This window comes from Labeo rohita, unplaced genomic scaffold (assembly GCF_022985175.1).
Source record: "Labeo rohita strain BAU-BD-2019 unplaced genomic scaffold, IGBB_LRoh.1.0 scaffold_400, whole genome shotgun sequence".
Classification (NCBI taxonomy): Eukaryota; Metazoa; Chordata; class Actinopteri; order Cypriniformes; family Cyprinidae; genus Labeo; species Labeo rohita.
In genome coordinates this window covers 51,439-66,711 of record NW_026129318.1, presented here as the reverse complement: position 1 = coordinate 66,711, position 15,273 = coordinate 51,439, and the positions used below count along the sequence as shown (strand labels likewise).

Here is a 15,273-nt window from a genome sequence, read left to right as displayed (position 1 = left end):
TGCAAGATTACTTTACAGTGGTAAAATGAAAAAAAAAATTTTTTCCCCCCAAAAGTTAATTGCTGATTTATACATCTGTATCTGTTTTTTGTAATAGTGTTATTGATCTCATGAGTGTTTACTGGCAGGAAAGTCGTCTGTGTATTTAAATTGTGTGTAATCATTTAAGAACACCTGTAATAACCTGAAAAGTTTGAAAGACAAATTTATGCTGGCTTGTCTTAAAGTCTTGTTTAAAAACATAAATAGTTTGATCAGATATTCTAGATGTTTGCTAGGCTCTTGCTATGCATTTGCTGGGGTGTTGCTAGAGTAGATGGTAGAAAGTGTGTTGTGGGTGATTACAGACATTGCCGCTTCTGTTAATAACAGAAAATCAAACATTGTTTTCAAAACGAATCCAGAATTCAGTGCTTTGATATTACTGTATTCTTTCTAATGTTAGGAAATTCAAACGTTTTTGTTGCTTGCTCTTAAACTTGCACTAAAATGTGATTTATACCATCTAAGTATGTAATTTTAACAGAACTGCATGTCTTCTTTAGTGATACAAGCTCAGAAACATTTATAACCTCTATAAACAGTATAGATGATTACCTAATGGTAATGCAATATTTGTGAACATAGCTGTGTATGTCAGACTATAAATTCCCTAAAACTAGGCATGAGGGCTTGCTTTGGTGTTGCCATCCCTTATAGATCCCATGCCACCCCTTTTGCCACCATAAAAATTATTTTCTAGATCCGCCCATGCAATCATGGCTTTAGAATAGGCCTATAAATAGGCCAAAGGTCAAGTTATACAGTTTTTCTTAGTCGCTTTGGTGCGTTTCTCAGATCAGAAAAATAATTTTCTAAATTACTGCACTTGTTCAATCTCCACATCATCACTTGTGCACATCATAGCAGTTTCTCATTCTTTTGAACAAGTTCATTTCTACACATTTCTATTAATCTTTTTGTAAATTTGCCATGGATTGTGCAGATGAATCTTTTCACTAAGAGAATATAAGATTAACCAATGATAAACCAGTTCTCTGAAATTACTCATACAATGCAGCACGCAAAAATACAGTTCTGCGAAAGGGGTGTTTCCTGTGTTTGGATTTCAAATTTAGTTTTTTTTTTTTTTTTTTTTTTTTTTGTGTCCATATTTCTTTCTTTCTTCTATATATACAGTACTGTGCAAAAGTTTTAGGCCACTAGTATTTTCACCAGCTAATAAATGGTTTAAAGTAAGTTATTTCTATCTTTTGCTGTAGTGTGTCAGTAAAAAATATCAGTTTACATTTCCAAACATTCTTTTTGCCGTTATTTGTAATAATCTAGTGAGATTTTTGTTTGCACAAGGAGTCTGACAACAGCCAGTGCTCCACACAGAACTAATCTCATCATCATCCAGTCTTCCTGTAATGACATGAAGACACAGAGCAAACTGAAACAGAGTAAATCCAGAAGAACTGTGGCAACATCTCTAGGATGTTTCAAGTAACCTACCTGCAAAGCTACCTGAAAAACTATGCACAGGTGCACATAAGGTAAAAGCTGCTGTAAATGCAAAGAATGGTCACATCAAATGTTGATTTCATTTAGTTAATAGAAGGTAATTGATAAAGAAAATCTATTTATGACAGCATCCTCATTTTACAGCATTTTTACACAAGTGCCTAAAACTTTTAACAGTGCTGCAGCTTTGCAGGTAGGTTTCTTGAAGCATCCTGTAGACTTTGTCACAGTTCTTCTGGATTTAGTCTGAGTTTGTTCTGTTTCTTCATGTCATTCCAGACAGACTGGATGATGATGAGATCAGATCTCTGTGCAGAGCACTCACTGTTGTCAGACTCCTTGTGCAAACAAAAATCTCACTGGATTATTACGATTAATGGCAAAATGAATGTTTGGAAATGTAATCTGATATTTCCTACTGACACACTACAGCAAAAGACCGACTGTAACTGACGTTAAACCATTTTTTAGCTGATGAAAATACTAGTCGCCTAAGACTTTTGCACAGTACTGTATGTATATATATATAACAATGACGTTGTAATGTGTCATTGTAACTGTGTAACTGTGAATCCTATCGAGGCTCTTTCAATCAATATCTCAGTAGTCTGTAAATTTGTACTTTTGAAATGGATATATGGCATTCATAAGAAGTGCATCCTTCTGCATTTCAAAACAGTAACAGTACAACAATAACTGCCATAAAAAAAAAAAAATAAAGGTTGTCAGCCAAACTGTCAGCCAATTACTTTCAGTCTTGTACGGAAATGTACATAGGAGCTCATGAAAGAAGAGCTTTAGGTTTTGAATAACTGTGGGTGCAATGTAAGACAAATGTTTGCTTGTAAGATGTGTTTGTGATATTCTGAATGCAGTGCATGATTTTGCAAGAGATGTGAGGCATTTTGCATTTTGTGTGTGCAATTCTTGGATTTGTGTGTAAAGTTTTAAAAAAAGAGGGGCAAAGTTTTGAAAATGTGTGTAAGCAGTTGAAAAAAATGTAAGTGATAAAAAAGAGAGCAAGCTTTGCTTACCTTCTAGGGCTAGGCTATAATCCATTCAGAATTTGTATGACACTTTTGTTTTACACAGTGCAATGTTTCAAGATGACATCTGCATATTTATGCTGGATTTGTTGTCAAAATAGCAGTGACTGACACAGTGATTACCAAAGTAATGGATAGGACAAAACAATATATGTGAGAGCAGCCTCAGTGATTTAATTCTGGAACCGATCCATGCCAAACAACCACAGACAGCGTGCGTCCTGAGCAAGATCTAGTTCATGGACCATTTTGAAATCGGGACATATCAACCAGTAGCCTAATTTCAAATGTCAAATGTCACCCATGATTATTAACATTATGTTACATCTGTCCACAGGAATTTACCGTGATCCATCCTGCACCAACAAGACAAACCATGCAGTGCTGGTTGTGGGATATGGTGGGCGTGCTGGACAGGACTTTTTGGCTGGTCAAAAACAGGTACAGGTTTACTGATTGTGAAATTGTGAGATCATAAACTAAGAACATCTGTTTTAAACAAAACAGTTAGAGGGCAAAATACAAATGCTGATTGTTTTCTTTTGCTTTAACAGTTGGGCTACCACATTTGGGGAGAAAGGCTACGTCCGTATGGCCAGAAACCAGAACAACATGTGTGGTATCGCCTCAAGAGCCATCTATCCGGTTATGTAGCTGAAATCTATAAATATATCATAATAACATTGAATTTATAAGTAATTTTTTATTTTTCTTTCTTTTTTGACTTGTAAAGCTTTACAGTTTTTTTCAACTGCTTATACACATTTTCAAAACTTTGCCTCTCTTTTTCAAAACTTTACACACAAATTCAAGAATTGCACACACAAAATGCAAAATGACTCACATCTTTTGAAAAATGAAGCACTGCATTCAAAATATCACAAAAACATCTCAAAAGCAAACATTTGTCTTAAGTTGCAAACACCTTTGCCATAATATTATATTTTTGGATATATCATATACACACAGTTATTCAAAACCTAAAGCTCTTCTTTCATGAGCTCCTATGTATATTTCTGTACAAGATTAAAAGTAATTGGCTGAGAGATGTTGAAAAATCCATGGTAAACACGAAAGCAAGATTGAAAACAAACTATTTTTTTAATGACAGTTACTGTATGGAAATGCAGAAGGCTGCACTTCATATATATGCCATTTATCCATTTAAAGAGTATAAATTTACACATTATTGGGATGCTGATTGAAAGAGACTGAATTAGATTCACAGCTTAACAGTTACACTGACACATTAAAACGTCATTGTGACAGTAAAGAAAAAGACATATGGGCACATAGGTGAAAATACAAAATTAGAAATGCACCAAAGCCACTGAGAAAAACTGTATAACTTGACCTGTGGCCTATTTATAGTCTTATTCTAAAGCCGTAATTGGTTGGTGTTAAGTAAAGCAATGAGTGTTTGCACACGTGAGGGCTTAGTGTGAGGCACTGATGAATTAGTGTGGCATTTTAAAAGGTTGTGTTGAAAAAAGGAAATCAAGATACTTCCTGTTAGATTCTTGTGTGTTACATAAAGAATTGTGTGCTGTGTGTTGCAAAAGTGTTTTAAAAATTAAAAATGTTGTATGCAGTTGAAAAAAAAATGTAAAAGGAAATATGCATTCCCTCTATTCAGTATTTTACAAATGACTCGATTTTATTCAGCACAACATCACAACGAACAGTTTCACATGAGGTATTAAAGGATTTTTCAATTAGCCACATTAATAAGGTAAGAAGGGAGAGAATGGCATGTGAAGGAAAATTCTAACTTCTTTTAACTTCTAACCTGTAGTAGTGTTGCAATCATGAAATATGGACAAGCCATCTGTCTGAAAATAGTAATCTCATTATTTGGGCAACAAGCTGATTTACCATACAAGTTAACCAAATATTTTAGAAGAGAATGATGTAATGTGACATGCTGATACCTTTGCTATGTACTTTTCCTATATAAACTGTTGTATCCTTATTGCTGGGGGATTCTTTGTGATTGGTGTGAGGTCCTCCCAGCCATTATTAAAGCATATTCAAAGGCATTGTCTGGAGTCTGTCTGGTTACTTCTGTGCAGCAGGTGTAATAGAACACTAAAGATCTTAGACCCAAGTGATAGAGAAATGAAAGCTTAGACTGAATTTCAGATTTGTTGTCAGGATGTTTTCTGTTGTCAGTTGAGGGTTTATTTGGTTGTCTTGGGTGTTGTCAATAAAACTTTGTTCATGCAAAGAGCAACTTGTCATGTAGCAGCTTGGAATTAAAAGTGCTAAAGATTGTAGGTGTCAGAGTGAATCAGATAAATTGAAGATTCGATAAGAACATTGTTGAAACCAAAGAGCCAAATTCCACAAAGAGGCCCAGGCTAACCAGACCATGTCACAAATCTGCCCATGATACCCTGGCGCCAGCCAGCCAGAAGTAAGCCTAACCAACCAACTCCTCACAGCTTTGAACAACTTGCAACAGTATACTGTTTTCTGTGAACGACTGAACGAGATGATTTTCACATCATTTTGTAGAAAAAACTCTAGCCTACCACATCCAGTTCTCAAAAGTCTTGCAAACAGTTATATACTCACTGTTTTTTGCACGCATAAATCCACCAAAGCAACAATAACTAGCAAAACCGAACTCTTACTGCCCATCAATTCGCTTGAACTAAATTGTCCTCTAACGTGTTAGTCTTTAAAGTCGTATGTTATAGCAGCCCGTTAGCGACCTCTGCTGGACTGGTTCATGCAATCCTTCATAACACTTTGAGTTAGGTACATTTCTTTAAATATTATCAAACCTAGTCAGTTCATAATTACAAATCGTTCCGATTGTAACTGTTTTTGTCCAGCCAAAAGTCCTGTCCAGCAGTCGCACTGCGTCCCACAAACAGCACTGCATGGTTTACGTTTCGGCTGCAGGTTGGATCATTTTAAACTCCTGTGGTCAGTTCACTCAACATCATGAGAGCAATATCAAAAACAGCATCTAAAATAAAAAAGACAAAAAGCTAATTGAGAAGGTATCAGTTAGCATAGTTTCAAATAGAGTCCATTCACACCTACACCTTCACACTGTAGACATATCCCTTTTTTTCCAGTCAAGAGAGTCTGGGACAGCAGCCGGAGCAGCGTCATGCACTCATGATTTTTGAGGGGCCACGATTTGTGATGATGCTTGTCATGTGACACACAGCAGCCACGATAACACTGCATAGCTGATACAGGCTTATGTCCTTCTTTTTTTAATAGTAAAGCCAACATGACAAAGAATCACGATAAAATCATGAATTGTGATATTCCTGAAAAAAATTGTGATATGATATTTTTGCCATGTCACCCACACTGAACTTGTGCTACAACTGTTTGTCCTCTGCTAAAACGTTCAACCTCTGTAGCACCAGTGCTATGTGCAAAAAAAAAAAAAAAAAAAAAAAAAAAAAAAGTTAACATACAACAGCTCTTTCATTGTCTCATGTAGTCATGTTGTTCATTCGCACTCTTTGTCTGAAACTTACAGGATGTTTTTTTTATAGTACAGTGACCTCTTATATGTCAAAAGATCAAGAGACTTTTGGTTTCTCAGTTAATGACCCCTTTAATGCCACAGTGGACCTACACAGGTTTTTGCCCACACTGTAAAAAAAATCTGTAAAAATACAGTACAATATACCGTAATAATTTGAAGGAATTTTCCTTATTTGGTTTTTACAGGTGTTTTTCCATATTTTTGAATTATGCTTTGCATTGTGGGAACAAGAACCTCTCGGTTGCCTATCGGCGCGAAAACAGTGAAGAGAAGACACGGAGAGTTTCATTTTAATGTCGGCTTTTGAATTTGGGAAACCCGTTTTTTTATGTTTCGTGGTAAATGTTGTTAAATGTCACATAAATTGTTTATGTAACGTTAACTTAGTTGCTGTCTGGCTTGTTTGGCAAATGAACGTCAGAGATGTTGCATTCAACATTCTTAGCATATTGTTTTCTGCCAAATGAGGTAAATTTAGATCTTTTATTGTCTTGTTTTACACACACACACGAATGATAAAACCAAAAACAAAAATTAATTCGGTAACGTTATACTGGCAAGCTGTCTGTGAAGCGACTGTGTAAACACAGGCATCCGATGCGCGGCAGCCGCGCCATAATGCCGCTTCAGCTAGGTCAGCATGCAGGTACGTTAGCTCATCGAGTTATCTTTCACACTCTAATGGACAAATGCACACGACTATGTCAAAATGACCGTTGTTGGCGAGTGACCTTGTAAGCACAATCTAAACTTTTTGAACTTTAGTCAGTGTGTGGTGTTTATTTTGGGGCATAAAAAAGATCTACAAAGTTACAAATCTCAAAGTCCACTCCAAAAGGAGATATTTCGTTTTTAATAAATCCCTTTTCAAGAACTACAACAAATGGCTCCTTTGGACTACAACCTTTGTTTTCCGCATGCAATGACGTCACAACGCGGTGCATTAGAATATCATTAAATTAAATCCCGCCCACGGAAATTCAAATTGTTGGAGGGAGGGTAGGGGAGAACCGCTTCAAGGAGCCGCAGCACGGCGGGTATAAACACAAGCATTGACTAGAGTGGACGCTTCAGAGCTGTAACACGCCGCAGACGTGTGCAGTACAGGGGGTCGAAACACATGCCGAAGCCGCGATCTACCCCGGTTGCCGTGTCAGAGCCGTACGCGACAAAGACGTCCTGGGGTCGGCTAAGGCGCCAGCGGGAGCGATTGCATATTTTCCAGATGACAGAAAAAGAACTTAAATTGCTCCCTCAGTTTTCATTGGATACATAAAAGTAATACATCATCTGAATCTGTAAAGTGTTTACTTGTTTTTGTGTACACTTCTCAGTCTCCGTGAATATTCAGTTGAAATGCGTCACTAAAATGTACTAAACCTCAGCGAATACATGACACACAAGCATGAGAGATATATCTATAGAAACCTTGAAATGTCTACTTTTAAATGAGTCTTAACACAAATCTGTGTTAAAGTAATCCGTATGAAAACAACGGGATGTACTTTTTCCCCTTGGAGCTCATTACCTCTAATTAGGTCACGCCCACGCTGTTCCTGCTATTGATATTACAAACATCCACGTGAGAGACGCGCGACATGACCGTCCACATCAACTGGTAAATAAAGCAGCAACGTGTTTATGTCGGATACTTTCGTTTTTGGAAGAAGGAGCTGAGAGGAATAATCCTCCTTGTATTTACCCCAGAAGAAGACGCGCTGAGAGGAACAGGCTAAGCTTGTTTATCTCACAAACAGAACGCGAACGCGGCTACAGCAAGCTGAGGAGATCTCTTATACAGTGTAAGTAATGTTTCTTATTGGCAATGTTTTGATGATAGTACATATGTAAGTAAACTCAGGTTGTGTAATTCTGGTGCTGTTTATTGTAACATTGTTTAAGTTGCTTTGCCTTATGTCCACATTTGTGTGCTGTTTAGCCCAAAGACCATAAAGCTAGCATCTACATCAGGAAGCAGTAAGTTTAAAGTTTGCACCCTTGGTGAGCGGAGCGAGGTGTGTATTTTTGGTTCCATGTTTAAGAGATGTAAAATCTTTAATGATATAACATTTCTACATTGACTCTTTCTGGAATTTTGTTTTGTTGTGTATCTTTTACCAGAAAAGTTTAATGTGTTTACAGATCAAATTATTGTTTATGTGTTGTTAGTTTTGAATAGCTTTAAGGGTTATTTAATGTGCATGGAATATGTACAAATGCACGATGATGCACTGTAAAAGATGTGAGGTTTTATTTGTAAATTTGTGTTATGCCAAAGGCTTATTAACCAGCTATTTGTGTGTTTACTTTTAGTGTTCATGGTGCTTATGCTGGTTGCAGGATAATAAAACCAACTGCACCCATTAGAGACTCTTTGTTGCTGTTTATTTAGTTGAAAATAAGTATATTGCAAGACATAGTTGATCTGACACTTGGATTAAACATGCAGATAAAAGGGAAGTAATACATCCCTTATAATGAATTGCATCACTTTAATGATATTTCAGTTATAATAAATTGCTTAACTTCAAAAATGTGTTGTCAAGCCACTGGAGTCACATACTTTATTGATGTTTTTATACCTTTCTGGACTTTGTGTGATAGTTGCGCAGATTATCAATAGAAGGACAGAAAGTACCTAAATTTCATTTAAAAATACTCTTTATTTGTGTTCTAAAGATGAATGAAAGTCTTATGGGTTTAAAATGGTGAGGGTGAGTAATTGACAGAATTCACATATTTGTGTGAAATAAAACAATATTGTTTTCTCTTATAAGAAAAAAAGTTTTGAATCTTGACTGTTTTACAGTTTGAAGTTTAAATTTTGTGACCACTATTTAGTGCAACACCAGTATTGTACGAGTGCTCATGTTTTCTTTTTTTAATTATGTCTGTTGCTATTTAAATCTAAACTGTCTTTTCTGATACAGGCATTTTTTGGTGTTTGACACATTGTTAAGTGAATTGATTTGATTGAGTATTTGATTGATAATATTGTTTTGTCCTAACCAATTTAAGGCAAACAAAAGCCATTGAATGCACTTTTAAGAATGTTTACATGAAGTAAAAATAAACTATGTTCAATTCGTATATTGTGCTGAATTTATTTGCTTTATATATATATATATATATATATATATATATATTAGGGCTGTCAAACGATTAATCGCATACAAAATAAAAGCTTGAGTTTGCCTAGTATATGTGTGTGTACTGTGTGTAATTATTATGTTTATATAAATACAAGCACATTCGTGTATATATTTAAGAAATATTTACAAGTATGTGTATTTATTATAAATTTTATATCATTTATATTATATATAAATACAAATATTTTGTACATAAATGACATATTTCTGTTAAATATATACATTAATTTGTGTGCATTTATATATACATAATAATTACACACAGTACACACACGTTTGTTAGGCAAACTCAATATATAGAAATATATATATATTTTCTGTATTTGTAATATATATATAGTGTATTTTTTGGTATTTTTTTGGGTACTTTCTGGGGTACTTTCTGGGTACTACTACTGATAATCTACGCAACTACCACTTTCAGGGTCCAGAAAGGTATAAAAACATCAATAAAGTATGTGACTCCAGTGGCTTGACAACAAATTTTTGAAGTTATGCAATTTATTATAACTGAAATATCATTAAAGTGATGTAATTCATTATAAGGTATGTATTATTTCCCTTTTATCTGCATGTTCAATCCAAGTGCCATTTTGAGATTTTAAAAAAGCTCAAATGTTTTTTGAAACTGTTCATGCAAGAGTCTTGGAGGAATGCACAGCCACGTGGTTGCCTTCATCTCAACCCTCCTTCAGGATTTCTTCACAGGAAAATTCTAAAAAGAAATAGATATGACAAAAAATAAAATTAATGAAACTAAACTACAGAGTAACACGCAGGTTGGGGTGGAAAAGCAGTCATACAGTATTTTAAGTTCATTAAATCAATCAATACCATAAAACCATAATACTTTCCAATTCAAACAATTGTTTCTACATTGCTTAACTTACATTTCCAATAGTCTCCATTTGCATCTGTCTGTAACATGGACTCGTGGGAAGCGTGTAAGATCCACTTGCGAACTTTATTAAACAGATCGTAGTCAAGACAGGCAGGGTCGATATCCAAACAAGCAGTACATCCAGGGCAAAACAATAGCGTAATCCACAAAACAGGCAGAATGTCAAAAAAACAGAGTGAGCAGTCCAAAGTGACAAATGAACAGGGCTGTGAAACTTGGCAAAAACTATGGCAAAGAACTAGACAAAACTGTGGCAAAAACAAAGACAAAACTATGCAGCAGAGGGAGCAACAACAGTCAGTCCATGGGTAAGGGCTCCCTCTGCTGGCGTGGCGCTACACTGTCATATGAGCTTGTAAGAGCAACTATGTCTTACAACATACTTCATTATTTTCAACTAAATAAACAGCAACACAACAAAATGCTTTATACACATTTTATAACATGCGCGTTGGGCCCTAAAACACCCTCAGACCCAAGTGATGGGCAGTTCAAGATTGCTGTCGTTCAGGAAGTTAATAACCACATCCCCTGTTGCAGTTGTGAGCTACAAATACCCAGAGCAATACTAGGCAATAATAGGCAACACTTACACTGGAATTCATACAGAAGTAAGCAACGCGCATGTTATGAAATGTGTATAAAGGATTTGGTTGTGTTGCTGTTTATTTAGTCGAAAATAATTAAGTATATTGTAAGACACAGTTGATCTGACAAGATCGTGGTAGTTTTACGCAAACCTATTGCATAATGCTGTAAATTTCAAATCTACAGAGGCGGGATTTTCTTCAACGGTCGACATTCAGGAGTGGCAAGAAGAACAATTCACAACTGTGGTAAGTGACTTATTTCGGTTTTTATTTCTCATTTTTTGGCAACTGCAGTAGTATATTAAGGTGTCTACATTCGCGGTAACCACAGATTAACGAATCCTCCGTCCGTGGGGCGCGAGGGAGACTTTTACCGGGTTTAAGCAGCGCAGTCGCGGGAGGATTTCACACATTCCCCGGCCTTATAGCGACTTTAGGTGGAAAGTCTCTGGGTTCCTACATTAAAAATTACACGCTTCACTGACAACAGTTGTGATTCACGGGAACGTCGTGTTGTTCAGCACACTTTCTCATTATTTTTAAAATGTAAATCAAATTTGCACAGGCAGTCATCTGTTAACATGGGCGCCAAAATAAAACATGTGACGTTACTAAAGGCTCGGAACTCGCGGTCATCCCGCTCACGGAGGATCAGTGTCATAGGTGGAGTTTCACTTTTATGCGTGGGGGGCACCCTCTGGCAGAGGAGCCAGCAGCAGATTTTTTCATACTCAATACATTTAGAATTAACAATGACTGCTGTACAAAGAGTAAAAAAATAATAATAATAAAAAATAGGCTAATGCAGAGAATAGCCTTGCTGCCATAGTCGGTGTACTGCAACGCCGGTTACGTCACTTGCCCACCGCGGCACCGCATGACCGTTGTTTTGATTCTTTATAGTAACAAAATATTATTTAGTTCAGTTGGAGAACATACACTACAAATAAAACTGAACGCGGCTGCTTAATGCAGAGTGCCGAATGACAGTCGCATTGCAGATCAGATTTCAGATTTTATTTATCGGAGAACAGAGTGAGGTCAGGCGAGACAGACGAGAAGTTTGGCAATGTTTGAAAAGCCTGTTGATTTTTGTAATTTATCTATGGTGTTTTTCGAAGGTTTTTTGAACATTCGTGTCTTATTTATTTGGTTCTAGTGTTTGCTGATTTTTACTTTGTGTAATTTCTTTCTTATTCGTTTTGCTAATAAACGTTCTACGTTTCTTATATTTATTTGGTTCCATGGTGTTTACCGATTTTCCGTTTTAATATACTAGGCTATTTAAAATTTATGTAGGCCTAGCTATTAAAGTTATTTGTCATTTTATATTAAGCATACAGCATGGTGTAAGCTATTTTTATTCGTTTTGTTAATAAAAGTTCCATGATTCATTTATAGGATAAGTGAGTTTAACGTTGTATTTTATTGTTGCTTGAGTGGAATTCAAGCAATTGACGCCGAATTGCCGCTAATTTAAAAGTGAACCTAAAAAGTGCACTGTGCATTAGCTATTTATAAACGAAGGAAAGCGAGTGAAACGAGGGAAATTGAAGATATGTGCCATTGAAGTTCGGAGCCAGTTTCCTACTATCCTCATTCCTGAGAAACTTGTTTCTGATGTAGCCAAACAGTTAACTTGCAAAAGCGGAAAAAATAACGAAAAGAGAGTCCTTTGTATCAAGACAAGTTGAGAATCATGAGTCGCGACTCGGGAGGATGTGGGGCTTAAATTGAAATTAATTTACCCAAAATGTACTTATTCTATCCACTAAAATAAGAAGATATATATATATATATATATATATATATATATATATATATATATATATATATATATAACTTATAAGCTTTGGTTTAAAGAATGAGTTAATCCAGCCCATCTTTTTGTCTGACCTGTTCGCAGCATATATTCACTCTGGAGTAAGCTTACCAGGAGGAGACAGACCGAGATTTAGACTTCATTCAAAGGTAATGGTCGCATTCTAAGAATCTGAATACCTGCATTTTACATGTAGATATGTTAGAATATCTTTCTCAACTCCAAAAGGGGGACGATTTTTTAAGGGAGAATGATTCAGATGTCTCAAAAGCTGAAACCAATGTGAATTACATATTGTCTGTTTCCTGACTGTTTTGTAGGTATTTAAGAGGAACAAAGAAGTTAAAAGGAAAAGTGCCATCTAAAACCACAGGGCAAATGGCACAGAAGAAACTGGTTGAAGTGAACCCAAGTTGCCACTGTCGTGGAAATTCTCAAAGCTAATCTGACTTCACCACAGACAACTCAAACAACTAAATAAACAGTATCTCGGGCTAATTCCCTGAACTCCCCGAATACTTGCAGTACAATCCAAAGAAATACTGTATCTCGAGCTAATTCCCAGAATTCCTTGAATACAATATAATCCAATACTTCCCTGAAGTATGGTGACGGTGTCCCATCAAGAAGCTACTATCACTACCTCAATCACACATGGCATGCAGGTCTTCAGCATCTATACACTCTCACCGCCCTTCTCAGCTGTACACTGTTACTTCAGCCCGAGGACGGCTTTATAGTCTTCCAACACTATCACTGTCTTTGTGGTGGTCTTTTGAGCGTAGAGTCTTTAGTACTCCTATTCCTCAGCTGCGCAGCATATACCAGACACCACTCCCTAGTTGCTCTTTGCAGGAATGTTTTATTCACGGCCGGGAACCCACTGATGACAACAACCAAGAGAGACTCCCTGAACAGAAAGATACATGTACATTTATACCTTGTAGTTGAGTAAAAATCAATATCACTCAAGTCTTCTTCACTGTAATTGGTTACACTGATCTGGTCATTGGTTTGTCATATGACTTAGTTCTACTGTTTAGGCACTTTTTAGATTATTTAATCATGGAGACATGGTCTTTGATTTGAGCATCACTTAGACTGTACTTTTCTAAACAAGTTTATGTTGAACACACCCTTTCAACATATTCTAAGGCCATTAAATAAAATTTCCATCACAATTCCCCCCTCTGATCATTTTACACGATCACATTCTCATGTTTTCTACTGTGGTAATCTCTTAAAATGAATAAATGATCCTCCTTCTTCCTCTACTTACAGTTTCTTTCTAAAATCATCTGACATCATCTTCAGTTCTTTCTTCTTTCCAAGTATCTAAGATATCTCCATCCAACTCAATCACTTGTTCTTTTGTAGTAGGCCTAGATAATATGATTGTCAAACTCAATTTGAAAACTTTGCTGGCCCACAGTCAGTCTCAGACCCACTGTTCATCCAGGCAGCCCTACAGATGTCTCAACAGCTCCATTTTTCAGCAGGGAAAGTTCCTTGGCTCTGCTTATGTGGCATGAAGTTGATGAGATTTACAATGTGACACGTGAATCCAGGTATCACGCTCAGCAACCTTGATGGCAATGTTGGTTGTTAGGATGATCTCATATGCCCGGAACCACCTTGGACAGTACCACGTCTTCCTCCAGAAGTCTCTAACCCAGATCCGCTTTCCTGGTTCGTAGTATTGTCGGTGTTCTCCAACTACAACCGGTAAAGCAGCTTTCACCTGTGAGTGGATAGAGCTGATAGCTTTAGTCAAATACATCATATAATTTCTCAACTGTCCATCGATGCCTGCAAAGCTCTCTTGGGGAGAAGACTCGATCATCACTCGACCTGTAAGACAGTTCGTAAGTCAATCTGTAAGAATTTCATGTGGGCTGAGGGCCATCTTGTTGACTTTATGGGCTCTCATGACCATCAGGACTATTGGGAGGGTTTGAAACAAATGCCATTCATGTTTCTGCCATGATTTTTTTTTTTTTTTTTTTTGGTTTTTAAAATCTGATTTGCCTTTTTTACTGTTTGGGTGATATGCACAGTGGGTTTTCAAATTTATTCTCAATCTGTTTGCAATTCTGTGTTTATTTTATTTACAAAATGTGTCCCATTTTCACTGGGCAATCTTTCTGATAGCCCCCACCTTGGGATAACTTCTGTTATTAAAGCTTTTGCTACAACTGTAACATCAGCTTTTAAATGTAGTGAAACACTCAACCCACATGTCAACAATTGCAGGACAGTACTCATAACTTTAGCATTGTGTAAACTGTATGAGGTCCATCATGATGTGCTGAAAAAGAAGTTATGGTGTGGGGTGAGCGGAGTAAGTTTGTGGCTTACTTCGTCTTCCCATGTTATTTGTTGTGCAAATGTAACAGTTCTGGCAGAGTTTCTCTGCCACAACTGTAAATCCTGGGGCAGTACATGTGGAACAAACACAGTTAAAGGGTGAAATGTCACCAAGTGTGAACTCGCAAAAAAACAGCTTCAACAGCGGTCGCTACCGAACGAAGGCACTGTGGTGTTCCACATACAACAGTGTCAAATCGTTTGGTGTAATACTCGATCGACTGATGGCGATTTCTATGGGGCTGTGTTAGAACTGCCGGTATGAACCCCAATTTTTTTTTTTTTTTTTTGAAAAAAAGTGCTCAAAGGGTTTTGAACAGGTAAACCTAAGCTGCTGTTAGTTGAAATTTTTTGCATTGTTTTGGATCCATG

The 15,273-nt window shown here is 36.6% G+C and overlaps 3 long non-coding RNA genes across 3 annotated transcripts; 2 read left to right on the top strand and 1 right to left on the bottom strand.

Moving 5' to 3' along the window:
* Positions 1-2,884: 2,884 nt before the first annotated feature.
* Positions 2,885-4,155, top strand: LOC127160603 (uncharacterized). The gene is made up of 2 exons (XR_007826796.1): positions 2,885-2,993; positions 3,107-4,155. It is a non-coding gene; the product is annotated as an uncharacterized LOC127160603 (long non-coding RNA).
* A 4,282-nt stretch (positions 4,156-8,437) lies between these two features.
* On the bottom strand, positions 8,438-10,418 carry LOC127160607 (uncharacterized). The gene is made up of 2 exons (XR_007826798.1): positions 10,112-10,418; positions 8,438-9,936 (listed from the first exon to the last, which is right to left on the bottom strand). It is a non-coding gene; the product is annotated as an uncharacterized LOC127160607 (long non-coding RNA).
* Positions 10,419-10,562: 144 nt separating this feature from the next.
* On the top strand, positions 10,563-13,697 carry LOC127160608 (uncharacterized). The gene is made up of 4 exons (XR_007826799.1): positions 10,563-10,733; positions 10,897-10,958; positions 12,619-12,683; positions 12,855-13,697. It is a non-coding gene; the product is annotated as an uncharacterized LOC127160608 (long non-coding RNA).
* The last annotated feature ends 1,576 nt before the right edge of the window (positions 13,698-15,273 follow it).